Genomic DNA, 20,607 nt, shown 5'->3' on the forward strand with positions numbered 1-20,607 from the left:
TCAGTTGGATCAAAAAGACTAAGAAGAGGTTTTGAGATGTACAGTGCATATACTGTACATCTGAATCTCACAGAAGAAAAAAGCTGTAAATGTCTTTGAACAGGATTTGTTCTGTTTTCTTTAAAATACACTGAAATGTCACATTAGTCATCGCATTCACAGTGAATGAGTCACTGTAACCCAAAAGAACTTCAGGCTTTCGCATATAATTATCTTACGGGTAGATTTCTAAAAACAAAGTTCAAAGGAAAAATGCAGCAAAGTATATGTATCAGAGTTTGAAATGACACTGTCTTTTAAGAAAGCAAGGGTTTCTTTTAAGAAAGTTTGTGTACCATGCCTTTTTTCAAAAGTGAACTTGCTACTTTGTCTACCCAATCCTGAACAACATACTCCTCCCTTTATTATGTGTAAGGTATGTCTGGTTTATTCCTAGAACTGTACATAACCAGAAGTCCACAACAGAATTCTGCTCTTCAGAGTCATATAGGTATTCAAATATAAGCCTCTGTGAAAGTACACCCCCACTAGCAAAACAAATTTTTGGCTTGCAAAATCTGTTCTACTTATGGCTTGAGATTTTCTTATACCAGTACAACTCCAGGTCTACCTACATTGTTGATTAGTACTGGAAAACTTTAATGGTAAGTTTATACTTTATTCACAAACAAAACAAACAGTCTTGTACAGGGAGAATTACTACTTATTTATTTACTACTAAGACATAACAAAACGTGAAAAGAAAAAAAGCTAAGGAAGGATGTATCCCCAAGGTTAAGCAAGAATTTAAGGCCAGAAAAAATTCAACTCTTTCACTGATGATTCTAACTGCAAGAATTCACTTTGAGTCAAATAAACATTGTACAGGAAACATGTAGACTCGCTTTTTCTGGTTTCAGCAAAACTTTGAGAAAACAGTAACATAAATTATGCAGTTAACAAAGTTTTGTCTTTTATGTCTTGCTGACTTTTTAATATTCAGAACTGAAAACAATCCTGGATGTGACCAATGAGAGGCAAAGTGCAAAGCATTAGCAAACCACATCACAGTGGTTTCGTGACTTTGAAACCTTGTAATAAAAGTACTTGTACTCTTCCTGCTCCAGCTAAATCCAAATCTTAAATGTATGTGGCACCTGTTCAGAAAACTAAACCTCACAGGGTTAGCCTTCCCAGATTCCTTCTACAGGCATTGGAAGAGGAGCTTCAGCTGGTAACTTAGGACACCTGAAGTTAGGCTTTCATTGGGAATTACCCCCTAAAAAGAAGGTGGTGGATAACAGGGGAAGAAGAAAGCTAGCAACAGTCTCCCTAGGCAAAAATTAACTTCTGTCAGTATTGCTCTTCAGTCACAACTTTGGCAGTTTCAGCACCTTAACAGGTACAAGACACATATGTTTTACATACATTAAATATTTCTCAGGTTATCCACCTCCTTGAAAGTATTTCCTCTGGTGAAGACACAGCTTACTTTTTAGGATTTGTTTCAAGGAAGCCTCCAAAAGGTATTATCTATGCCTCAAAAAAAAATCCACCTCAGCATACTTAAACTCCTATTACCTTCAAAACCAACAATTTCCTGCCACTTGCACCTAGATACCCAGAATTTTACATTCTCACTAGGATCATTAATTACTTAAAATGTTATTATGAGATTTCATGCTCAGCAGTGAAAGCACAGGTACAAATGACTGTAGTGCAGGCAAACTGCTGCTGCTATTTCCAAGGACAGCTGACTGATCAGCTATTGAGAACTGGCCACACTGGTTTCCATATTTGAAGATTAGAGTAACCAAATGAATAATCTATTGCTGTGACTCAGCATTTTACTTTATTTTTCCATTCTGTAATCTTCTCTTTGACCAAGATGGATAATCTGCAGAAGCTTCAGGGCTTAACTATACAACTACAGATGCCTTGAGTTCTTGAATTTCCTGAAACATTAATTAAGTCCTTGAACTCCTTTTTCTTCCTATGCTGCTCCTAGGTAGCTGCTCTCTAGTTGTGTTCTCTTTCTCCCAACTTCAACCGTGCTTTTATCCCTTCCTGAAGCAGAAAAATATACACAATTATATAGACATGGCAGGAGGATATTTTAATCACAAGACTTCTACCTATGTCAGGTTTCTTATCTGGGTGAGAGTATAGCTTCTTCCCAAGAGAATAGCAACGAAGGCTGGAGCCATGTTATGTGACACCAGGAATAGCAGCACTGGGTTGCTCAACAGGGAAGAAAAAAACCAAAAGTCTTGCTATCAGCAATCAAACAACTCCTCTACATTGCAAAGACCTGCAAAAGGGAAGAGCAGCACTGAAGAATGCATCAGTATGCAACAGACTTCTGTTTATTCATTTCAAAGGCTGAAATTAATTATAAAGACAAAAGCTATCACTGAAATGAGCTGGTTCAGAGAGAAAGTAAAAACATTGGGTTCTTTGCCTCTTTGGTGAAAAATGATTACATTTTCTGGTATACTTGCCCTTTGTTCACAAAGGGGAAACACTTTCATTTCAAGATGAAGAAACCTTCTACTCCTCCAGAGACTTGTAATTGTAAACTCAGCTTTTGCTGCTAGAACTGAATAAATTGATTTGCAAGTCAATCCTTGATTTACACTATTTTTAATATCTTTTAGGCAGAGAAACACAGGCTCTTGGTTTTTTTCTTGAAAAGCACCAAGTCTCTTTAGAGACCTTTTGAGAATAAAGGAAAGGAACTGGTGTCACTAAATGCAAAGATGAAAGCAGAGTAAGGCAGAACTGGCCCGCTGCATTTAACTAAAACAAAGCAAATGGAATGTTTAATGACATGCAAGCCAACACTCAACAAGAAATTGTGGGTACATTTTTACTGTTCTCACTATCAACAACCCTGAGATGCTGTTCAAAAAAAAAAAAAAAAAAAAAAAAAGAAAAGAAAAAAAGTTGCATGATTAAACAGAGACAATCATTATAATCTTAGTAATTCTGAAAACTGTTTTCAAGTTTCCTGTCTGCCAAAGCAAACAGTAAACATCAGGACCACATTTATACCCTCAAAAAGCCTGTAAGCAGAAAGAAAGGGCTACAGCGAGATACTAACCAAGACAAAACTTTCTGCTCTAACAGAGCTTGGAATGCAGAGCACAGGGTAACTGCACTCCTGAAACTTTAGAGTAAGTAAGTCTATACACCCACATTTGTGACAGATGCACAAGAATTAACTGCACATGAAACAGTAACACCTCACCAGAAACTATGTTGCAGTCCAGAACCCGTCCTGAACTAAGTCACTTGGCTTCTAACAACCACTTCCAGAGAGATCAGAACTGCGAGCCTTTATCTCCACGAATTTGCAGAATGAAACACTCTCACTATCATTACAGAGGGGTAGCATTTCCAACAACACTACTATTTTATCACATGGGAAAGAAGCAGCATCATGTTTCTGTACAACCATAGGCAACAACTTTAACAGAGGTATCATTTTTTGTAGCAAACCAGAAATTCCAAAGCAGATTAAAAAAACTAAAAAATTCAGCTTACTGTTTGAAGCACTGCAAGAGGAAAACAGGTCTCATGATGCATGTGCAGCAAACTGATTTTCATTTTACAGATCTGAATAAGCAGTATGGACAAGTATCTGGCAAGTCACATGGGAAACAACTTAGTAACTATGACCACGATCCCTAAGAACTATTTTACAGCTCAGTTACGCCAAGATTTTCAGTATCTTGAATTCCAGGAAAGCAGCATGCTGAAGGTGGGCAATCCTTGCCTGGGGATGACTAGCAAGCTCAGGAAGAAAAAGACAACTTTCTACAGTGCAGGCTACCCTTATACAAAAAGATGCCTGATTTAGAGGTTACAGGTGCTTTTTGTTGTTATTTCAGTCAGAAGGCCATGAAACCAGTAAGAAGACCACCAACCATGCCAGCCTTTATGTATACTGCTCTATGCCTACAGCTGCCAATTAAATTTATCTGAAAGCTTAACAGTAAGACGTAACAGTCAAAAGACTACCTTACCTTCTTCTTACAACTTTGTCGATGTATCTTTCCTACCAAATTCTACTGAGACTTTTCTCCTACTGTATTTTTAAGCAAACCCAGATGGTGTGTCAAGATGAACAATTGAACATATTTGTCCTTAAGGCATATAGAGATTGAATTCCAAAATCAATTCTCCACTGGTCAAACACAGACCTAAAAAAGAACCAAGCTTAAAAAGATACCACTTCTAGAACTCTATTTCAACAATATTAGCACTGTCACTCCAAATAAGAATTTAATGTATGTTGAGTCAGAGGGATGTTATACATTTAATATTCCGATTTTGCTCGAGTCGGTTGTTTGTTTCTAATGAAAACCATGTAAAGGTTGATGAGAAAGAAATCACACACACAGTCTTCAAATAAGAAAACAAATATGTAAGACATGGTCCAAGAAGATGTCATTACTTTATTTTGGGCTATGGAGAGACCAATCTTAACCAAAGAATAAACAGCCAAATGTAACATTATACTTCTCCTTATACTTCTCCATAAGTATTTAAGAAAATGCCCATCTTAACTTGTAGGATTTCTTTTTTTTAAAAGATTAAAGCATTAAGATTTTAGCAGTAATTGGTGTCCAGTTGTGCTAGTAACTGTTTTAACACAGAAGTCAGAACTCACTTAGGCAAGCTAATTTACATTTCTGGTTTCTACTAAACTTCCTTGCACTGCTCAAGACAGAAAGGCACTATTAGCATTTCATATCCACTGGAACGGTAAAAAGCAGTCTGTCAGCCAATCCTTTAAAAAAAAAAAAATCTTAAAAGCCACTTACAGTCACATTCATAAGAAAAACATTCACAAACTATCTGACAGTTATGGTTTTTTAGTTATGTCCTTTCTGCAAAGGATTTGAAATACATAGGCTAGTATGGTTGGTTAGCAGTCTGGTTAAACACTTAAGTCTGGTCATGACACTTTTCAAAAAAAAATACAAATAAAAATCCTTTCATTTTCCAAACAGATATGAAGTAATTTGCATTCCATCATTATTTTTTTCCACAAGAACAAAACATTTACTGCCTTAACTTCTAACATGCCACCTTAAAAAGAGTGATGTAAAAACTTTTACTAAGTTTATGTTTGGTCCACACAAAGAAAGGGCCAACAAAACTAACAGCAAATAATTCTCTTTTTATTAATATGTCCATGTGGAGATTCAAATTTGCCTAAACTTTAAACCACTATGACGTTTAAAAACTTCAGAACAACCCAAGAAAATATTAGAGAAGTCACATTAACACAACTTCCAGGGAAAAAAAAAAAAGAAAAAAAGTCAAATGAAATGTCCTGTTTGTTGTTTATCCTGCCCTCATGCAGATATAAAAGCTTAGCCACAGGCATTGTTTGACAGCAGCACAACGGTCCATGTCTACAACCTGTTTAACAATAGAAGAGGACTTAACAGCATTAAGCAGATTGGTACAGAACTGGCATTAACTTTAGAATCAATATAATGTTGTTCAGTTTTTGCATACTTTCTGAGACTGCAGAATCAAAAATTAAGTTGTGCTCCAACATTTTGGAAGACTGTGTTTGGCATTAACAACACAGTTAATCAGCTTACATCATATTTAAAGCTTCTGACAGCTTCTGTGAATAATTCTTCACTATTTGACACACGAAAGCCCTAGCACATCACCAGACCTTTCCTCTACACAGGCTATCAGGCTGTTAGCAAAGACATGCCAGATACCCTCAGATGACAACACAGATTGATTAAAAGTTATGCATTTAGCTTTTCCTTGTTCTCAGATCTTCAGAACTTTAAGTTTCTCACTGATACGACCAGCTTCCAAAATACCAGCGTGACTTAGTCAGGACGATCCCTATTATTCTAACAGCACCCGTCCAACAGCCGGTGACGATCTCCAGCTCGGCACAGACCCCCGCAACGGTTAAATCCGCTGAGGCTAGAGCTCAGGGGAGGAGCCGGGACATGGAATGGGAGAGGAAAATGGAGAAATTAAGGAGGGAGCTGCCCCGAGACTCACCTGCAGCGCCTGCCACCTGCGCCCGTGGGGCGGCCGCGCCCGAAGTGAGCAGGGGAAGTAACAATTATCATGGCAATAATTATAGAATTGTAAAGCGCCTCCGCCCTCCCGGCCGCGCAGTGCGGGTTAAGGACGAGCCCCGGCGCAGAAGCCCTGCCGGGGCAGGGCAGGGCAGGGCCCCTTCCCAGGGACCGACTCGGCGCCGGGGAACACTCCGAGCCTCCCTGCCTGTCCGGCGCGGAGGGAAGTTTCCTTCGGACTCATTCGAGGGCAAGGAACGAGCCGTGTAGCCGGGGATAGGAGAGGGGTTCCCCCGCAGAGCGCCGCGCCCCGAGGCGGGAGCGGGCTCCGGACCCGCGGCTCGCCCGCCTCCCCCGCTCCCCCCTGTCAGGCCGCCCCCTCCCCCTGCCCCTGCCGCGGCCCCTCACCTGCGCGGGCCCGCCGGCCCCTGCCCCTCGAGCGCGCCGCCGGCAGCCGCCCCCGCCCCGCGCCCGCCGCCGCCTCAGGAGCCGCCGCACCCGCCGCCGCTCCTGCTTGGGAAGGAAGCCGCCACCATGTTACTTTCTCCCCCTCCAACGCCTACAGGCGGGTCTAGGGCCCGCCCCGAAAGGAGGCGGCGGCGGGGCCGGGGAGCGGCGCTGCGGCGGCCAGGGGGCGCCGGCGGGAGCGGCCGGAGCCCGGGGCTCGGCGGCGGCACGGGCACCTGCGGCGGGCACCCCGAGGAGCCGGCCCCGTGTCCTCTCAGGGTGAGGTTACGGGGGATGCCCGTGCCCTCGCTGTGGCTTCTGTGAGGTACTGGGTTGTACCGGGAAAAATGTAGCGAGAAAGAACACTTGGCGAATCATAGACTATTCTGAGTTGGAAGAAACCCACCAGGAGGTTCAGCTCGTAGCCCTACACAGGACGTCCTCGAGAATCACACCGAGAGCATTGTCAAAATGCTTCTTGAGCTCTGCCATGCTTGGTGCAGGCTTTCTCCCTGGGGAGCCTGTTCCAGTGCCCAACCACTCTCGGGGTGAAGAACCTTTTCTTAATAGCCTACCTAAACATCCTGTCACTGTTCACCAGAGACAAAAGATCAGTGCCTGCCCCTCCACCTCTTCTCAGGAGGAACCTGTGGACTGTAATGAGGTCTGTCCTCAGTCTCCTCCAGGCTGAACAGACCGAATGACCTCAGCTGATTCTCGTATGGCCATGATCATTTCAGGCTCCTACCCCAATGAGGCCATGCACTTCATAGGTGACTCTCATTAACCAAATAGTGCTTGTCACATTTTCTGAAAGACATGAAAGTGTAGTGGTCTGGACAAGCTCAGAGGAGCTTACCTTGGGTGAAGGGGAGATGGTAGATACAGTTTTTCTGTATTTTAATGAGGCTTTTGGTACTTGCAGCATCCTTCTGAACAAGTTGTCCAGCTATGAGAGGGGCAGGTTCACAGTGCATTGGGTGAAGAATTGGCTGAAGGGCAGAGCTCAAAGAGTAGCAGTGAGTGGGGCTATATCTGGCTGGCAGTGGATCATCAGTGGTGTTCCTCAGGATTCAATTCTAGGGCCAGTCCTATTCAATGCTTTTGTTTTTTTGTGATCAGAAGGCAGGAGTTGAAAGCACAATTAGTATGTTTGCTGATGATACAAAATTGGGGGTTGCTGTTGAGTCTCTAGGGGCCTCTTTGGATGCAAAGCAATCTGGATAGATCAGAGCATTGGAAATAATCAGTGGCAGGATGTCTAACAAGAACAAATACTAAATTCAGCACCTGGGCTGGAGGAACACTGGACACAAATACAGACTGGGAGAGGAGTGTGTGGAGAGCAGCCCTGCAGAAAGGGATCTGGGGGTGGTGGTGGGCAGCAGCTCAGTGTGAGTCAGCAGTTGTGTGCCCGGGCAAACCCCATCCCGGCTGCATCAGACATGGCAGCACCAGCTGGGATCAGGATCATCCTGCTGGATGCAGCCGTGGTGTAGCCTCACCCTGAGTCCTGTGTGTAGTGCTGGGCCCCACAATTTAGAAAGGATGTGAAGGCCCCTGAATGTGTCCAGAGGATGGGAGAAAAACTGGTGAAACAGCTGGAAGGAGTGTCCTATGAGGAGCAGCTGAGGACTCTGGGTTTGTCTAGTTTGGAGAAAAGAAGGCTGAGGGATGACCTTGTTTCCCTGTACAGCTTTCTGAGGAGGGGATGTGGATAAGGATGTGATCTCTTCTCCCTCGGACCCAGCACCAGGATGTATGAGAATGGCCCAAAGCTGCACTGGGGAAGGTTTAGGCTGAACACTGGGAAACATTTCTTTACAAGGAGGGTGGTCACACACTGGAACAGACTCCTTAAAGAAGTGGACAATGACCTAAGCCTATCAGTGTCTAAGAAGCTTTTGGATGGTGCCATCAATAAAGGACTCCATGTTTTACTCAGCCTGGGAGTGGTCAAGCAGTTGGACTAAATGATTGAAGGTCCCTCCCAAGAGGACCTACAATCTCTTGTAGAACCAAGTATTCTATTTGGTTCTACCCTAAGATGTCTTCCTTTCTGGCTGCAGATTTCTATCACCTCTCAGCAGCTCTGGCATCCATCAGATGTTCCACTATGCTGATTTTATTCAATAACTGACTAGGAAGATCAAGGGGTGTTCTAATGTGTTTATTTTTTTCCCTGAATTCTTGACTTAATAAAGTACCCTAAAAACTCACTGAGCAGTAGATCTGCCATAAAAAATGAGATGACTATCCTTTTGGTAGCACTTAGTCACTGTATTGCTTATGCCATCCTTAATTCCAAAGGAATACCCAAAGGAAAGAATGAGGCCAAGAGAAAGGCAGCTAATTTTATGTGTTTTTGAACCGATTTCACCCAGAGAGGTTAGCTCTGATCCTTGCATCTAAAGACACAGTGGGTTTTTTTTTCCTGGAATACCATGAGTTTCTTGATCTTTTCTGCTCTTTTTGTCTTTTAACCAAAACAGATAATCTAAGCACCAATGTTTTTGGTTCAAAAATAATCCTTTGTACCATGCATGTGTCACGCAGCTTGTTACTGATCCTGAAAACCTATAATTTAAGGATTTTATATTATAGCAAATAATTCTGTTTAATTTGCATCTGAGTAGCAAAAAACCCCCCTCTGTTCAATGTAGTTTCAGATAGTTTTCAAAAATTGTCTTGACTTTGATTAGTCACCAATTGCCAAATTTACACTCCAGGAAGGCCTGATCCTTTAAAGTCATTGGAGCAAATAATTTGTTTATTTTGAGTCCTTGGGAATAAAAATACCTTTCCTTTTCAGTTTTCTTACAGAACACTTGAAAATTTCTTCATAACTGCTGGAAGATTTCATTCCTTAATCCTGTAGTTACCTCCAGTCATATGAATTGTGGAAATTACATCAGAGACCACTTCATCTTCTCTGTCTTTTGGAATTGACAGATGAAGTAGGAGTTGGGTCCATAAAGGGGATAGTGAAAATGAATAAAGGGATAGTTGCCTGCTGCCTCAGGGAGTTCTGCTGGTCGCAATCTGTTAAAAATTGCTTGAGGTAATGCTCTCACTGTAATCTGTGGAAGATCTGATCACTGTTTACTTTTGAGCAGTTGTGGCTGTGTTCTGGAATTCCATATAAGACAGAAAGCACTGAATCCGTGTGTTTCTTCTTATTGTAGAACTAGTTATGGTTTCACAATTTATTTGCTCAGACTGTATGGTATGGGTGGGAGTGGAAGGTTCATAGGCTCTTTCTGGCTTTAATCAGTGACATACAGAGATGGGATAAAAATGAAATCATTGTCATATTTAGCTTCAGCTTAAAACATATATCCTGTAATTGGCAACTATTTCAGCAAACCTGTCTATTGGAAAAACACCTTTTTGTCTGAAAGTTTCAGGATTTCAATCCAGTATTATAAATTTTTGCTAGTTATCACTGTGTTATGAGATCAAAACCTAAGTTAGGGTATTCTTGGTGGAAAGGTCTTCATAGATACCAGCAGGGGAGAATACGGATCTCTATATTAACTATTTTTTAATGAATAATTGGTGCTGCTTAAAATACTGCCTAAATTCAAGAATACTTTGAAATCATTCATTTAAAAAAATCATGTTATCTTGATCTTTTCTACATAAAATGTGGCAGGATTTTTTGAGATGTTTATTTTCCAAAGGCTTTGTCAGTATATTTTTCTGAAAAATATCATGTTTCTTTTCCCTGTAAAAGCTTTCAGTTAGAGATTCTCTGTGTCCAGCTTAGAAGGCAACAGGTCTTAAAATTGTTTTTAAAATGTTTATGATTCCCTCAAGTATTATTTCTTACATGAGTCCTCAGTAGCTGGAAAAAAGAGGTAACTCCTGCTAAAAAGTATTGAGCATGATACCTCTCGGTTTTGGCTGCACATAGAAAAAGGGGGTTTCGGTTAGCACAAGATTGTTACAATCTGCTTTTGCTAGGACTCTCTTTTGTCTGTTTTTTGCTGTTAGATTTGGCTCTGGATTTTTTTAGCAGGTTCCTGGGTTAGCTGTTACACAACAGTCACTTCTCTATACTCCACAGAAGGTTCTGTTGCTTTTGCATGTTGAACCTGGCCAGTTGGCCCATGTGAGCAAAAATGCACAAAAGACAGTAATTTTTTAAGTACACTCAGATTTGTGATTTATGTGATTTTTGATCCACCTGTAATTGCTGAGATAATTGATCCTATCCTAATGGGAATGTCTCTGAACATGAATTCTGTTTTAAAATTCGGGTCAGTTTATGCTGACCCACTCTGTCCGTCACTTACCTAACCTGACTTCTTAACTGTAAGTACTTACTTAGGTCTTAATGGCTGGTTTTAGTAACATAACCTCATTTTTCATTTATTTTCCAAGAGAACTCACTTCTTGGAAGTGAGAAAACTCTTTTTCTTGAGCCAAAACTTGCTCAGTTTATCAAAAGATCTGGGTTGACTTGATTGAAATAAATAAGTACCTTCACAAAGAGTAAATACGAGAGAAGTAAACAAAAAATAGAGACAAGAAACAAAAAATATTGTCTAGAATACAATGCCACACAAACTGCACCTGGGTTGGGGAAATCCCTGGTATAATTACAGGCTGGAGGATGAACAGATTGAGAGCAGGTGAAGGAAAGGCTGGACACAACCCAGCAATGTGTGCTCACAGCCCAGAGAGCCAACTGTGTCCTGGGCTACATCCAAAGCAGGGTGGGCAGAAGGGCCAGGGAGGGGATTCTGCCCCTCTGCTCTGCTCTGGTGAGACCCCACCTGCAGTGCTGCATCCAGCTCTGGATGCAGGAAGGACATGGACCTGTTGGAGCAAATCTAGGGGAGGGATGGAGCACCTCTCCCAAGAAAACAGGCTGAGAGAATTTGGATTGTACAGCCTGGAGAAGAGGAGGTTTTGGGGTGACCTAATTGTGGCCTTCCAGTACCTGAAGGGAACTTACAAGAAAGATGGAGAGAGACTGTTCACCAGAGCATGTAGTGACAGGACAAGGGGGAACAGCTTCAAATTGAGACTAGATTTAGATTAGATATTAGCAAGAAATTCTTTACTGTGACAATGGTGAGGCACTGGCCCAGATTTCCCAGAGAAGTTGTGGATGCCCCATCCATAGGAGTGTTCATGGCCTGGCTGGATGAAGCTCAGAGCAACCTGTTCTAGTGGAAGGTGTTGCTGGCCACAGCAGAGGGTTTGGAAATAGATGACCTTTAAGGTCCCTTCCAACTCAAGATATCCTGTGATTCTATGAAACTCAGATGTGAAATAAGACATAGTTTCTTACTGTGTACCCACTGAAAAAAGTTAGATATTTAATTTCTAGATGCTTTTTTGGGCACCATTGTTTATTTACGTGTAGTCTAAAGGCAATTCAAGCTAATAATTTTTATTGGTTTCAACATCTGTAATTAAATCCAACTTAAAGCATATTTATTTTAAAAAAATAGAACCTACCCAACTAGTCTTTCATTGGTCTTCTGAGGACTGACTGGAAATGTGTAACACTAAGCCAAATGAATTTGTTGTTTTACCCATGCTTAACAGAAAGGTAGAAGTTAGATATACAAGACAATAGGATGTTCCTTGTTAAATCTCAGAGATACTGCTGGAAACGGGCATGATCCTAGAAAGCTGAACACAAGAGAAAAGGAATTGGAGGCAAGTAAACAAACACATTATCATTCTATTGCCGTTTTCATTTAAGAATTAGGGAAGCAACAATGCTTACAGTGGGAGACTGCAAAATGTTTTCTAGGAAGGGAGTAGGGATGTGACTGGGGACTACTGTTGTGAGGGCCTTCAGCTATGAACCCAGGTGTCTGGGACCTGCATGGCATCAGTTAGCCTCACTAGGAGTATGTGGGGGTGTTTCTTCCTGAGAGTTAACCACAGGTCTCTGTTGCTTGACTGTAGCTTTCTCAATATTTTGTCCTCTGACTTTACCCCTCCTCTAGCAATTTCTTCCCTGCTCACTCCTGTTCTCTAATCTCAGTTACAGCCTTGTGTCCTCAGTCATCCCACTCCATGAGGATACATATGAGGGGGAGAACTCCCTCATATGTAAGGATAAGCAAGATGTCTTAATGCAATCTGAGACTTATTAACTCAGGTTATGATTCCACAAACACTTCAAGCCCATGGAGGAGGCCACCATCATATCCCAGTGCATAGTTCTTAGTTGTCTTCTTAACCCTTTTGTTCTGACAAGACAGTTCATTTCATGTAGAATGATTAAACCCAGGCAACTGACATTTTAAGAAAACCACTGAGAAGCATAGGTTTAGCTTTCTTGTGGCTCCACAGATGCACTTCCTAGCAAAACAAAGACATCAGCAAGAGGATCCCTTTCCTAAGCCACTCAGTCTGCTTAAAGTGTGCTTCAGAAAGTACCTCTGAAAAGTGATTGGAGACTCATAGTAGTTCTAGTCACAGTGGAAGCAGGTAAGTACTCTTTGAGGTGTCGGACAGAAGGTAGGGTTGCCTTATCCAGACAGTTCAGGTTTCTATAAAAAAACCTATTTACATTTGGTATAAGTGAACTTAAAAGCTAAGTGGATTTAGTAAAGTCCACTCTTAAGATTTTAATCCTGGAAGCATTTATCTGAGACCCTATCTTAAGGGGAAAAATAATCACTCAGTGTGACTAATGGAGTTTGTTCCCATGCTCCAGAGCATATGTAAATACAGCAAATGGGTGTGTATGCATTTGGTTTTGTTTTTCCCTTTCACAGTTCCTTTTTCATTTATTAGGTGCTTTACAGGGAAAAGGATGGGAAGTGATAGACTAAGCACAGAGGCTGGTTTGTATATGGAAATAGAATATTTGATCCTGTTGGCGAGTCCTAGAGTATAGAAGAGATTTTCTTTCAGGACTCTGCAGGTTAAGAGTTAGCTAGATGAATGCTGCCTACCCCTTTTCTTTCCTGAGCTAATGGTGGTGTCATTTGAACACAAAAGACTGCAGCATTCCCAGAGGTCTCTCTGTTCAACTTTTCTATCTCCTGCTTGAGAAAGGTGGAGGGAATGACCTTGTAACATATTTCTGGCATCAGATGAGTGAGAAATGAGGTAGGGTATCTCCCTACCCAAGGTTTATGTCATTGGCTTAGGAGTGACTCAGCCTTTCATCTTTCCAAACTAAATAAATAGAGTTCTCTGCAGCACACCATGGGTGGTGCTTTCAGTCATGACCTTAGAAGTTTGTGTTCTCTTTGCTCCATTTGTATTTCTCTTCACTCTTTCCAGAAGAGTAACTGCTTATGGTACTTTCTTTTTCCTGAATCTTTGTTACCGTTCTCCACTTCTTTCCTAAATTTGTTACATATCACATAACAAATTGAAAGCCTAGGTGTATGATCAAATCAGCTCTATTTGATGGTAAAATGTGCAGATATGTTCCAGATGCATGCTACTCATTTATATCTTTTCAGGAAACAGGAAAATCTAGTAGCCAGAGCATATCACAAATGCACAAGTAATACACACAGCTCCTGTATTTCTACTTCATCCCCTGGGACTTTTAACTACCTTCTATGAATTCCTTAATCTCTCTATGCTAATCATAATATTACATAAATAATGTTTTCTGTAACATTGTGTTGTAGGTACAAAAATGCTGTTAGCGAGGATTTTCTTGTTATTTTTCTAAGTCCGTGAGAGACTTTTCTCTCTCACAGAAGAGGTAGCAGGGAATGTAAACAACCAAGCCACCTGCAACCTTGGAAAGTCTTGTTTATGGTATAGTAGAAAAATATTTTGATAATGGATGTTCTAGGATTTTGGCCAATCACACCCAAGGGGTGGCTGGTCCTTTGTTTGTAAAATAATTAAATAAATCAATCTTGCTGCACAACTCCTGCCTGCTGGATCTTCTCCTCCTCCTCCTCCCTATGGCTGCGGGACACGGTGATATACCGTAGGAACCAGGCCTGCGGTCATATTGTGTGATATCAGGATAAACATGAAAACTATTGTTACAATTTTTTTTTTACTATTGATTAACTAGAAAACTAGTACTCAAACAGAAAGATATTTCTCTGCTAGAACAATGTTTTCAGACTTCATTAACTGTTCCCTAGGTTTAACATGAAACATTGCAAAACCTTGTGAAAACTTTGCAATCTGAGATAATCCAAACACATACAAACGATTTTCTTCCAATTATCTGAAAGGAAATGTTATTTTACAAACAGAATAAGTAACAGCAAGAATAAATGTATGGTTAGCACTGGGTGAAAAACACTTACATTAATTAGTTCCTAAACAGCTGTCTGATAAAGTAGTCAGCCTTGCTAACGTGTTGCCCACGCACAACTCGATGTAACTGAGAGCATGGACTGTTACTCTATGATTTTTGTTATTTTGACTATATTTAAAACGATAGAGTGGTCAATACTTGATATAGAGCTTTATAGGCTCATAACTGGATACTGTTGTACAGCAGCAGAAGCCGTTCCTCTGGTGTTTCATATTACAAGCATATATAGACAGTTCGATATGTGTGTAGTAATATTAATATCAATCAATTTCAGAATAGCTCTGTACTGTAGCATAAAGTCTAAAATCACTTATTCATACACTTAAATACATACATTCCCAAAATAATAAGCTTTCCTATTTGCAGAACGGTAGAAATAGAAGGGTTTCCTTACACTGTTAAAAAAAAAAAGGTGAAGAAGCTTGACTCTGATTAGAATCTGGATCACTGGATCACAAGGGTCTTAATCAGAAATCAGTTTTGTATATTCCATACTTTCATGTATTTCTATTATGAGTTTACTGGGTTTTCATGACACTTTGCAGAGTAGACATTTTTTAAAGCAATTTTATAATAAAATAAAAAATTGATATAACAATAAAAATAATGTTGTTTTCTTAAAGAATGTAATAAAAATTTAGCTGGAGTAGCTATGATTTAGGTACAGCAAGATTTCTTCTCAATTCTGAGCAAACTAAGAATTTTTAATGGTCTATTAAATGTAATTCTGTTAGGACATGTTAATCTACTTTTTAGGGTCTTCTCATTCCTCTTGTCTAATGCCGGTTTTCCTCTCATCTTTGTGGTTGTGGTTGGGGTTTTTTTGTTGTTTGGGGTTTTTTTCCTCTTTTTACATAAATTCCCAAGGAATTTCCATTTCAGCTGTATTCTGGTCTTTCAGAGAAAATTTGTAACTAAGCCTAAATCTGCCCATATTTGGTGATTTAGTATCTAGAACCAGAGGCACATAGTGTAGTACTAAAAGGTGTTCCATGCAGGTCTACTACCACTGTTGGAGATATTCTGTATGTCTTAGTAAATGTATACACAATTTGGATATTCTATGTCTGACAACAGAATTATTTTTTGGAAAAAGACAAAGTATTTCAAACATTCCTTAGTAATTTATGGTGTTTTGGGAAAATTTTTTGTAGATCACATTACATTGATTATTCAAATTGGATTACTTGCTATAAGAATCCATCTTATCCAGACGTAGGTACCTTCACATTGTTTTTCTCAAAACGTGGAAGAAAGGTGTTTTTCATTATATCAGTTGAGTAAATACAGAATTTTTGCATATCTACATTAAAAAAAAAAGAGATCCGCAGGATGTCACTGACTTGGCCTGATGCTCTATGCTGCAGGTTCATACCTAGTGGAACAAACCCACGCCTGCAAGTACCTAATGAATTAGTACATAGATCTTTGAGTGGAATGTGTGAAGGACTTTGGTTTTATCTGGAGAATGCATGTTACATGAGTAATTGGTACAGTATGTAACAAAGATTCAGCAAACAAAGCATAACATAAGGACCAGATCTTCACCAATATAAGTTCACGTAGTACATTCACAGGCTGACAGTCTTCACACACTAAGGACCTTTCCCATTATGTAATGTACAAACTCAGCAACACTCAGCACATACTCAGTTCTTTGGAAGCTACCATGGTGCCATTGATGTAGTTCCAAGGATAGCAAAAATCCATTAGCTGTTGAATGTATGAGGTAAAATTGCTGGTGTTTCTTAGTTATTGCTGCAATAAGTCCTACTTATAATGTTACTATGATATAATTATGTGTATTACTTTGACACATCCTATTCAAATGTGTCTTCAAACATTGATTGTGTAGCAAATAGGAAGCATACAGAACAACCTTTTCCTTTCTGACCATTAGGTGGAGCAAAAATCTCCTGTATGGGAAAGTTATTTAATTTCTTTCCATCAAGTTGTCCCCACCTCTCTTTGGCTTTTTTGTGTTTTAAGTTTTCCCTGACAGAGTGTGGCAGTATTGTATAATCTCCTTTCAGGAAATTTCAGACACTGGAGTTGGTGTTACTTAAAAAGCTGAAAATGTTTTCAAAAGTTCAGCAATAAAATCATCATCATGAAGGCTTCCCTAATTATGGATGTTGTCGAGCTTTTAAGTTAAATGAATGTTTAAGCACTTTACTGGATTGTATCTTACACATTCCTTATATGTCTGCATTGCTGCACTAAATTATCTGGTGAGATAAGCCTGTTTATCACATGGACCCTAATACCTAATTACCTACCTTTATGATGTCAATTTTTAAAATTGTTAAAACCAGCTAAAATTTATGATCTGAGAGGTCCTGATACTTCAGCACAGTTTGAATATGTTGTGTTCTGCTGGTGTTGCACTGGCTTTGTTTAGGCAGAGTGCTGCTACACACAGATACAGTTAAAACTGGAGTGCAAATGTCTTAATTTTATTTGTAATTCACAGAGCATGTAAGTCTCCTGACCTGAGAGAGGAAGGGGACAACTTGTGATTTACAGGATTTATTCTTCCTTGTAATGAGGGAAGGAAACACAAGAGATTCTAAATATGTTAGCAATAGTGTGATTTTAATAGGAAGAGAAGGAAAAGTATTCCAAATTATAGCTGCTCCTTCTGAAAGTCTGTAAATATATTTGTGGTTATTATAAATAGACAAAGCTTCTATTTATATTCTAATTTTTTTATATTCCACTGAGATAATTTGAAGAATTCCTGGACGTTCCCTACCATGGTCCTTCATACTATGTATAGAGTTATGTAAAGATTTTGTAATTTTTTAAAATCATGTGTGCAGTATTCATAGGAAGGTTTTTAAAATTGTGGTTAATTGTCTAAACTTTAATGTCTGCTGTGACACGTTTCTTTCCAAATCTGATATAAAATGCAGAAACCAGTAATCTTTTAATGTGTTCAATTCCTGGTTTTTGTTTTTAGTAGTCTGTAAATTGCAAGCCATAAAATAGTGTTGAATTGGCTAAATGATACATGCAAGGCAAAAGCAAATCTTATAACTGGTTTTATGGAGGAGAAAACACTTTTTTCTAGGATATAAAATGGTATTTCTGTGGTATTTGAGGGACAGAAATCATAACCCACCACTTGCTGCCATAGGGCCTAATACTGTTCTCACTGAGAAGATAATTACAACCTTTAATGGTTGTCACTGTTTTGGAGACTGATTCAAAGAATATCTTCTCCTGAGTGAAACTGTCCTGGTTAATCGTCTCAGTTCACTGAAGGCTCTTATAATCTACAAAATAGTGTCTTCCTCCCTCTTGTCACAGTAAAAAGTAGTGTGTTTGAGGAGTCCTGAAAAGTCAGGAGCAAATTTATGTGGTTTAGGTTGATGTTGCTTGACCTCTAAGAATGGATTTTCACAGTAGCCACATGACTAGGGCTGGCCATCCTTTAGTATTTATTAACAGTGTTTCTTAGATGAAAATGAGTAAATAGTTACCTAGAGAAGGACACAATTTTTTAGAATTAATACGGCATGTTAGTCTTACTACTCAGAAGATCCATATAAACGTAACAAGAATTAAGTTTTCACTTCAATGATTATTTTTGTGCTGAGCTGGGCAGCACTTCTGTCATGCTACTACAGTTAAGGGTTTCTTATATGTCTTACGCAACACGGTATGCATACTTGTGAGTAATTTCTCCTTGAATTATTGTTTCACTCTTGTACAGCTAGTTTATATGTTGATGTATGTGGAATTGCACACCAGATCTCCTACTTTTATGTGAAACTTCAATCAGACTTGTGATAGTGACAGGTTTTATGCTGTGCATCAGTATGGGTTTGCCTGGCAAAGTTTTGGTAGCCAAGGGTCTGCAGGGGTGTCTTCTCTGATAAGCTGCTAGAAGCTTCCTCGATGTCTGGCAGAGCCAATGGCAGATGGCTCTGAGAGGAACCTGCCACTGGACAAGGACGATCCCATCAGCAATGGTGGTAACACTTCTATAATAACATATCAAAGAAGGAAAAAAGGTATTGAGCAGACATAATTGTGGCCAGAGAAGAACAGAGAGAGAACATGTGAGAGGAAAAACTCTGCAGACACCAAGGTCAGTGGAGAAGGAGGGGGTGGAGGTGCTCCAGGCCTGAGATTCCCCTGTGGCCCATGGTGCAGACCATGGTGAGGCAGCTTACAGTCATTCTGCCACATAAGTTTTAAGAAGAAGTCTGTGAAATTTGCGGTCAACATGATAAGGACAGTAGAACAGAACAGCATTTGCTCTTATCAAGGACAGTAGAACACAACAGCACAACTTTGGAGAAATAGATTAAGGATGTAACTTAGGCAAACAGAAGTCATGCTAAACACAAGCAGGAAACCAGCTCAGCTCTGCAAGGCTGACAGAGTAGAAGTTATGCAAAACAACGATATTGCGCTTACTCAAAAGCAGGGGTCAAGGAACAGCCACATAGAAATGACACTGGACATTGAAGACAGACCCCAAAGAATCACATAAGGACTTCTGGTAAGGGGAGTGATTATGTCAAATAAAGTCAAGTAAGTAGGGATAGCGAAAGAATAAGTAATCAGTGTGTACGATAAAAACTCTGTTCACTCGATGCTCAGGGCACTCAAAAGGAGGAAGGGTGCCCCGAGTGACCAGCAAGCTGTAATAAAGGCCTGCTTTTTAATACTCAGAACTGTGGTAGAAAGTTTCTATCCGGCCAATTTCAGTATCAAACATACTAAGGAATTGGAAGAGCTTGGTGTTCCCAAGGATTTTTGTAAATACTTGTTTTTCTGGTCTTCAGAATATTTGTTTGCAACGAGTAATAGAATTAAAAGTTAAATTTTAAATTGCATGATGTTATAGTGATGAAAGTTACCAAAAGTATAGAGTCTGCTTTAAAACTATAGTCCTCAGAGTACAGATTTCTTCTTTATTCCTGCTTGTTACAGTTGGCAAAGACATCACAAGGGTTTAAGAAACTATAAGTTCCACTTAAACTCAGAAAAGATCATCAGTAAATTGTTGAGACAAAATTTATGGCCAATGTTTACAGTAATTTCCTATTTTTTCAAAGTAGACATGGAATGCCATCTAATGCCAAAATATATTTTTATTTTTTAAATATTCAGCGTAGGACAATGCTTTCATAAACAATGTGGGAATTATCCAAGAATATGGTAGTAAAGTTTTTGTCTATGAGAAGATACCAAGAATCTTTTTATCAAAAAAATGAATGCTTTGCTCACATCCAACTACGAATTTAGTAAATATATGTATAAAACTAAAATAGCTTACTTATCAACAGCCTTAGATTGTGATAGATCCACTACTTAAACAATTTGGCTAGCAATGGTACTTACAAGAACATTAAATAACTACTAGTGGAGGAAATTCAAGTGAAGTTACAACAGTAAGCAGAATTAAGAGGCCAACTAAATGAGGTTAAACAAAGCCAAGTGCCAGGTCTTTCCCTTGGGGCACAACAACCCCATGTAGCACTACAGGCTGGGGGCAGCATGACTGGAAAGCTGCCCAGTGGTAAAGGACCTGGGGGTGCTGGTGACAGCAGCTGAACATGAGCCAGCTGTGCCCAGATGGCCAGGAAGGCCAGTGGCATCCTGGCCTGGATCTGCAATAGTGTGGCCAGCAGGACCAGGGCAGTGACCATCCCTCTGTACTCTGCACTTACAAGGCCACACCTCACATCCTGTGTTCAGTTTTGGGCCTGTCACTCACTATGGGACAGACGCTGAGGTGCTGGAGCGTGTCCAGAGGAGGGCAACGCAGCTGTTGAAGGGTCTGGAGCACAAATCTTTTGGGGAGCAGCTGAGGAAGCTGGG

At 40.1% G+C, this 20,607-nt stretch overlaps 1 protein-coding gene across 4 annotated transcripts in view; it reads right to left on the reverse strand.

Moving 5' to 3' along the window:
• Positions 1–6,503, reverse strand: part of DENND4C (DENN domain containing 4C) — a 73,576-nt gene extending 67,073 nt beyond the window's left edge. For all 4 annotated transcript variants that reach the window (XM_032095935.1, XM_032095934.1, XM_032095933.1 and 1 more), the window contains exon 1: positions 6,456–6,503. The gene's annotated coding sequence lies outside the window, so the exon portion shown is untranslated. The remainder of the gene's footprint in view (positions 1–6,455) is intronic.
• Between the last annotated feature and the right edge of the window lie 14,104 nt (positions 6,504–20,607).

This window comes from Corvus moneduloides, chromosome Z, assembly GCF_009650955.1.
Source record: "Corvus moneduloides isolate bCorMon1 chromosome Z, bCorMon1.pri, whole genome shotgun sequence".
Lineage (NCBI taxonomy): Eukaryota > Metazoa > Chordata > Aves > Passeriformes > Corvidae > Corvus > Corvus moneduloides.